This window comes from Vidua chalybeata, chromosome 2, assembly GCF_026979565.1.
Source record: "Vidua chalybeata isolate OUT-0048 chromosome 2, bVidCha1 merged haplotype, whole genome shotgun sequence".
NCBI classification, from domain to species: domain Eukaryota; kingdom Metazoa; phylum Chordata; class Aves; order Passeriformes; family Viduidae; genus Vidua; species Vidua chalybeata.
The window spans coordinates 11,086,430-11,094,392 of record NC_071531.1 but is presented as its reverse complement, the minus strand read 5'-3'; positions in this window follow the sequence as shown (position 1 = coordinate 11,094,392).

Sequence of the window (7,963 nt, the reverse complement as noted above, 5' to 3'; positions counted from 1 at the left end):
TGGTTATTTCCTTTCTTCTTTTCATTAAATTGTTTAACTTTTATTTCATCTTAGGTAGTTGGCATCTTTAATTACTTGGCAAAACTACTCATAAAGGGAAGAACAAGATAAATCATCAGAAATTATAGATATTTAGTATTTGTGTGATTTCTTCTTTTTTTTTTTTTTTTAACAGCATTTTAACTCATGCTGCACAAACATCATTATTTACAACACAGAAATTGTAACCTAAGAATTATAGTGACCTATCAGATATCTGTATCATCATCAAACTCAAGAGCCATTCATTCTAAATCAGACAGGGAAGGCAAAGTAAAATAATATAAGAGGTCAATAAAATAATTATACATACCAGATACCATGATAAGGAGCACTTACAGAGCATAATTCACATTTTGCTATGGATTTACTATTACCAGTAAATGGGAAATATTTCACAATATCCTTGATTCACCCATGTGTGATACATGATGCAATCAATTTCCATGGAAATTTGTATCTAGCCTTTTACTAGAACAGTACTTTGAACCACATATTATTATGCCTCGGCAAAACTCAGGATTAAGGCTGCTTGCTGTCAAAGCAGGCTGTTTAGCATCCACAAAATGGAGAGGAAAAAGGGCATATTACTGACACTGTTCTCTGGTAGCCCTGGGGAACTCTAAAATACAACTGCTCAGGTCAGTGGTCCTGGTCTCTGATGACTACCCTGAAGGGTTGGGATTTTTTTTACTGAAGTGTTTGAATCACTTAAGTCATTCTAAAGAAAAGACTGGACTCTGGATACCATATCTCCACATCTCCCCAGTTACATCCCACAGCTTCTCTGCAGACCCAGCTGTACCTTCAGGGTGAAGCACAAGCTCTCCTAAAGAGCAGAGGCTGATTGGCCACTGCCTTGCTGCCTTTCAGTTGTGGTTAAGGAGAGAACAGAGAGGAGACAATTTTAGCCATTGCCATTTAGTTGTTGGCTTTGCTGCCAAGCAGTGTGACCTCTGGGACGAACTGAGCAGGTCTGACCAGCTCTGCACAGCAACAGAAGGGCACTTCCTATTAACTCTGCGGGTTCTTAGGGCAGCCCAGGGAAAAGGATACACTACCAGTACCTTGACTCACCTGGCAGCTATGGAGGGAAGAGGAGGGGAAGAGAAACAAAGTTACCCCTTTTGCTGTTTTAAGTGTTTAATTCAATTACTTATGATTAGGACATACCTCTTACACAGTGGAATGCTTCTCAGTGCAATAAACATCAACCTGACATGAGGAACAGTGGGTACCTTCGTAGAGCAAGAGGGAAGGAGCTTTGTCCTGTCCTCTAAAAAATATGTTCTTATGAAACCACTTGAGAATTGAGAACTTGTTTTACCTGAATACTGGAAAGAATCATCCTGTTACTTTTTTATATTTTTTTAATTCCTTAATTCTCCAGCCCTCAGGCCCAAAACCACAGATTATTGGACTGACTTGCTGCAGGTGACATTGTGCATGTTTAAAGGCACAAAGGTCAGAAGGAACATTTCAGCCTGTTGAGATTTGAATTAATGAGATAAAACTTAATTTATAAGATTTAGTAAGAAATGGACACTCCACTTTTGAACTGCTTGTAGAACTGCTTGCAGAACACAGCCCAGTTCCTCATTCTTTGCCTTCTGAGGTACATGAACTGAGCATTGCTCATGAAAGGGCAGAATAAACTTTCCATAAGGTGAAATTTTATAATCAAGACAGCTTGGGAATTTGAACCAACAAATGAGGGGCAGAGAAACGGTGGAAAAAGTACAGTATCCACTCACCTGCTGCTCTGAGTGTAGAAGGCCACACACACCACATTCAAGGAAAGTATCTTCTCACCTTTCTTCTACAACTGCCTCTTCCTTAGTGAGTGATTACCTATCAGATTTCCTTGGGAAGCTGACTGTTTAAAGTTTACCTGATGAGGGCTTTTCACATAGCAAAAAGATAGTGTGCCATTCTTAAATCCTCCCTCTCCTGCCCACAAAGCTCCCAGAAGAAATGTGCTTTGTTAGCTGGGACCACTTGTTTTACATACACTGTCTCAGTTGTCAAAATGCCAAAAAAGTTAAATCTTCTGCTGATGTGTATAAGGAAAACAGCATTTCAGCCACAGAAGAGCTCCATGTTTTATATTAGGCTTCTAATGATTACAAAATTTTAAAGAGGAAGAGGCAAAAATAAAACAGGAATCATTCATTTTGGAGAACATATAGAAAAAAATCTTTTATTTGAATGTTGTGTTATCTGATAAGGCATAGCATAACTGAATGCCTAGGCAAAAAACAGATGGTGTTTTCAACTTTAGAAGAGGGTGATGGGGGGACTTTCTAAGTTTGCTCCCAACCTAATTTATTTTATGAAAATAATGGCATTGTACTATTAGAAGGCCACTTACTACTTTATGCTATTTGACTTATATTGTGATGTTATTTTAATGTAATATATGGAATTATTGTATTATACAAAACTTTATCTCTGTTTTCATTACATATATATATATATATAAAAGACATTTACTCAATTATATGTATTACATCTATACCTATGTATATATCTATATCTCTGTGTATTGCCTATAATTATTTAGTGTACATACCATTTATTTTCAAAGTTCATATCATGCATTTATTGTGAATAAGTAGAACTGTATTTCCCTATGTTTCATATGCCTCCAAGATTTCTAATACCCTCAGTTCCCTTTTGTTTTAGCAGACTTATGTGTTGCATCATCTGAGAAGTCTGTAGAAAATACACCATGGATGTAGTTATTTTCTGTCCACTCACTGTTTTCATGTTGCTTACAAAAGTACAGCAAACAAAACAGTAAGCAAAGATAACAGAAATAAACTCATTTTTATGTTAAAATTTTAATCTTGTCTCTTTCTTAAGTAAGCAGTGCTAAAGCAAAGCAAACACACACATCAAGCCCATTTTAGGGCATCCACAGGAGACAGGCACATCTCCTTGCCTTCTTAAATTCACTGCAAAAGCTTCCTTTGACTGCAGGGGGAGCAAGAATTTTCCTAAAGTATTTTTGAAGCATTTAGCTGCACTCACTGTGCAGCGTCTTGCTTGTTAGCTAGATAATTATTTATCCATAGAACAGAAAGAATGAACTACATACATAGCATATGAAACACTAAGCAGTGTGTTGCCTCAGGCTGAGTCTCTGTAGAAACAAATGTATAAAAGAGGCTAAAGTTAGTAATTTCATGTCTTTGTATTATTATACAAAAAAATATAATTTCATACAGAATGAACAGCCAGATATAAATTTATCTTGGAATAACAGGAAACTTACATTGTTAGAAAGGTAATTTTTCTACTTCTGCAATAAATAGATGAATTTTACAGTGTTATACTGACATTCTTCACTTGAATGTGTAGCCTTATTATTTTATCTATGCCCCTATTATATTTTGTCCTAATATCCTCAATCAGGATTATATATGGACAAATCATTCTTTTGTATTCATTAGAATCTTATTAAACTGCACAGCAGAATCAATGCAGCTTCTAGAAGTTAATGTACTCACAGGGATGAGTCAGAAATAAGGCAGCTGGAACAGTTTCCACCCCAGCTCTAACTCTCCCCCTAAGAAGCTTCTGTTCCTGCAGAAGAGCACTGTAACCTGGAAAGAACCAAATACTATGAGTAAACTCTTCTGATAATGGACCCAGAGCATTACTGCAATTAGAAGTTGATAACAAGGAGCTGCAATACAAAGATTGACACACATTCTGTTATCAAACCACTGATAGGTAGATTGAAATGTCAAAGGCCTTGTGCCACAGTTATCAGGAACTCACCTCAGGAAACCCGGGCAGGAAACTATGTTTTGAGGTACCTTAAAGAAAAACAGGAACCTGCTGTTGGGAAACCATTCAGACAGTATGTAAATTCAACATAATTTGACCATGTATAGCACTCCACAATAAACTGTTGAAATAGCCATAAATGATAGAAGAGGTGGAGCCATCTGCAAATATAAGCCTGTAAGAAATACCTCCTGCTGCATAAGTGTCTGTGCTTTAGAATCAAGAATGCAAACATGACCACTCAGCTTGCCTGCAATGCTCCCTCCTAAGTGTTACCTTATGGTCATCCCAGGGAAAGACAGCCCTTATCTTCACCTCTGCTCCAGCATCCTGCCCAGCAAGTTTGGCTGTAAACCAGCTGGGTGTGACAGAGGCAGGTGTTAACCTCAGCATTGCCCTGGGTTTCCAGGACTGACACAGGCCTGGTGTGTGTGCTGGATCAGGGCAATATGGTCAGCAGTTCATCCTCACCTTGCAGGACTGCAGCAAGAAGAGCTGAACTGCTCACTGTTTCAGAAAAGCGTCTTCTTTTTGTGTGTCGTGCTCCTCCACCAGTGCACCAGGAAAGTGCATTCTTTAGATCTGCTTTCCTAAGTATTGCTTAAAATATGTGGTCTCAGCAGATGCTCAGAAAGCAAACAATAAATCATCACAATGTCAAATTCAGTCTTTGAAGATCAGTCCACATATCCACTTTCTCTTTGGGTTACAGGGCTTTTTGCCTTAATGATATCTACTAGATATGGCACGGCTTTCTCATACTTTCCCCAGGATACTTTTGAGTTTACCTCACAAACTCAGTTATCCTCAAGTACTAAAGAGCCTTTTTCTCCCGGGCAGTTTCATTGATAGCTTAGTTCTCTTCCTCTCTATGTTTTACTGGGAGTTTATTTTAGTGGATTACATCTGAGAGTTTCTTCTTTCTAGAGCAGGGCTGTTTCTTTGTTTCTCCATGAGCACAGTTTTGCGGTTCTGCTTTGGCAACCACGGAAAGAAATATATGCAATATCTCCCAGATTCATTTCAAATGCAATTCAATTCTCAATAAAACACAGCAAGGTATCTTTTATGAAGCTCAGCAAGACTGGGGTTCATTTCAGTGTCCTTGGTGAGGTGTATTTTCCAGCTGTCACGGGTTAGGAATACTATTCCTCAATTTAGTATTCCCACTGTAAAGAAAACCACAAGACACTTCCCCCCCCCCCCCCCTCCAGCAAGAGAGACAAAAGGCAGACATTACAGATTTAGATTTACTGGGAACAGCAATGAGATAAGAAAATGAAGGGTAAAGCATTAATAACAAAAGCATACAAAAAGTGGGTGATTTACATACAACAAGATGCTCACTGATATTCCAAGAGATCCATCTCCTCTATACTTTCCACTAGGTAAAGTTATAGGCAGCAGTAAGATGTCCCCTAGGTTTTCTCTTCCTAGGGCCAAGGAAACACATCTCTCTTAGTGGCTGTACATTTCCTATGAGTCCCCCAGAACTCCATCTGCAGGTAACTAACACCATTTTGCCTTCTGGTATAAGTGGAGTATAAAGAATCTCCAGAAAACCTCAATGTAGCTGAGCTCACCCATCAGTTTTATGAGATGCACTTGTTTTGTGATGTAAAATTGAAAATATCAATCTATTAAAGTTGTTCTCAAAAGCAGACAGTACAGTCTAGTCTTCATGATAATAATGCAGCCATTAACATCTCCAGAATTTCCTAATAGATGGCTAACATTTGATTTGATGATATGGAGGCTGAAGGTCTGTCAGCAGCTGAGGCAATCTAAGAGGTTGCAGCTGCTGAATATTTCATGCTGTCCCCAGTCTCCTCCACATCATCTCTTACTTCTTCTTAACCTTTCCCATGCTCCTTGCTGTGGTAAGCTCTGCTTTTCCACCAGCTCTGGCACTCATTACAGCAAGTGAGTCAATTCAGCTTCTTGGCAGAGAACAATCCGCTTTTATTTTGTCTGCATATGTTTTCTGCCATATTAATGAGCTCAGAGGACTCAAGAAAGGATCCAATAAAAACCAGACCCCTTGCACAGCAAGCAGAAACTGCATGGCCAGGATCAGGATGGTAGTGGTAAAAACATCATCCTTTAGAATCTGTGTGAGGCTAGACGTACTTACCCTGTGGAATCCTGCCTCTGCCAGTTATTACCAGTTTATTCAGTCCTGTCCTCTCTGAGGGTAACAGGAATGCAGTTACTGATTCCTGAGAAAGGCAGCGGCCAAGGAAAGCAATGCCTTTGGACCTCAGAGAAAGCTGTCCTTTACCTCTGCTCTGCTAAGCACTTCCTACGTGACCATTGGCCTGTAATTTAGCTGCTCTAGGCCCACCTCCATATCTGTAAAAAATGCCATAGGTATTACATTTTCACAAGAGCTTTCATAGAGATAATACATAAAAACCCTTTGATGTTCATAGACAAATGTACAGTTCCTGAGGGCATCTAATTAGCTAGAGTAAATGACTAGATCACTTTATAATAATTGGTACTGAATTCTCAATTCCTATCTGAGGGTGTTGCACAGTAATTCAGCATGCCGTCACCAAACTGAAACAGAAAACCAAAAAAGATAGGATATATTTTCTTTACTAAGTATATATTTTCCTTAGTAGAACATATATTTGACAGTATGCTTTAATAAAAACTGTCCTTCTGTACTCCCTATAGACATATGGCATCTCCCACTTGAAACTTTATATTCTAACTTTATATTCTATTCCTTTGTTTTAATTCTTCTGCATGATGTAAGAACTCAGGTTTGTGGAGGATTAACAGAATTAGTGCCCATTGTAGCAACAGTCTCTGGGTCTTCATGTAGCTCCACTGCTGCTACTTGGTTTTAATATCTTCACCACACATGAAAACCAGAACCTGGTATCACTAAATTTTCAACTTCCAACTAGGATGTAGACGCAAAACTATCAAATATCAGTATTAAGAGCAATTTACCTTTTTTCTAATCCTATTATCATATGCAGCAATTTCACAAAAGCCTATTTTTGGAAATATCCACTGTGCAATGCAAAAAAAAAAAAAAAAAAAAAGATGTGAAAAGATGTCCTTTATGACCAGCAATTGCCTTGCCTCTGCTAACTTAAGGCTAAAGTACAGAATGAGCCTATGAGAATTGGCCCTATCATCATCTTATGGAGCACTAATTAGATTAGCTCATTTGATTAAAAAAAAGGCTAGCAAAATACAATTGTTATGAAAACAATAGAAAGCTAACTCATTTTTAATATGTCCCTTCAATGTAGTGTATAGTTTCAAGAGTAAATTTTGCAGTAAGTTGCCATAATTTTTTATGGAATCTAGAAGACCAAGTATCTCAGTTAAGGATTTTAAAGCATGGAGTAGCTACTATACCACTAATGAATATTAATATTCTCTGAATTATTCATTTTAATTCCCAAAAACATTTATCTATACAAACTACTTATCTATACTACTGCTTCTTGTAGGGTGTTTTTTCTGATTTCCTCATTTTGATTTGAATAATAGGACTTTGAGCAACTTGGTCTAGTGAAAGGTGTCCCTGGTCATTGGCAGGGGAATTATCTTTGATAATTTTTGAGGATGATCTTTGACATCCCTTCCAACCTAACCCATTGTGCAATTCTATGACTCTTGTAAAGACTTACTGGCTTAACAATTGCTTTTCAAAGGACTGTCTTCAAAATGTGAATTTATTTTTATTATTTATTTATTTTATTGTCCATCAGAAAGACAGCAACTGTAACAATGATTACATGGGGTTTGAACACTGTGAGAGTGATTCTAAATATAAAATGTCATTCGGGGAAAGCTATTGTCTAATACCAGGTCAGAAGTAAAACATATCCTGCGAAACATTCATTGCATCACTGCAGTCACGGCTTCACAATAAAATGGTTATTGCCAAATGGTGACAGGGTACTGTCATGGGACAGGGTACTGTTTGGCATGTGCCAAAACAAATGTAGGAGACAGAACACAGAATGAGTCACTGCAATCCTGCCCTCCTCTGGATCTATGGAAAGGTTTCCTGCACACAAAGGGTGCTGCAGATGATCTATAGAAATGTGAGGGCACAGGCAGCCAAGGTCACAATCTGTTTGCGCTGGCTGCCTGCACC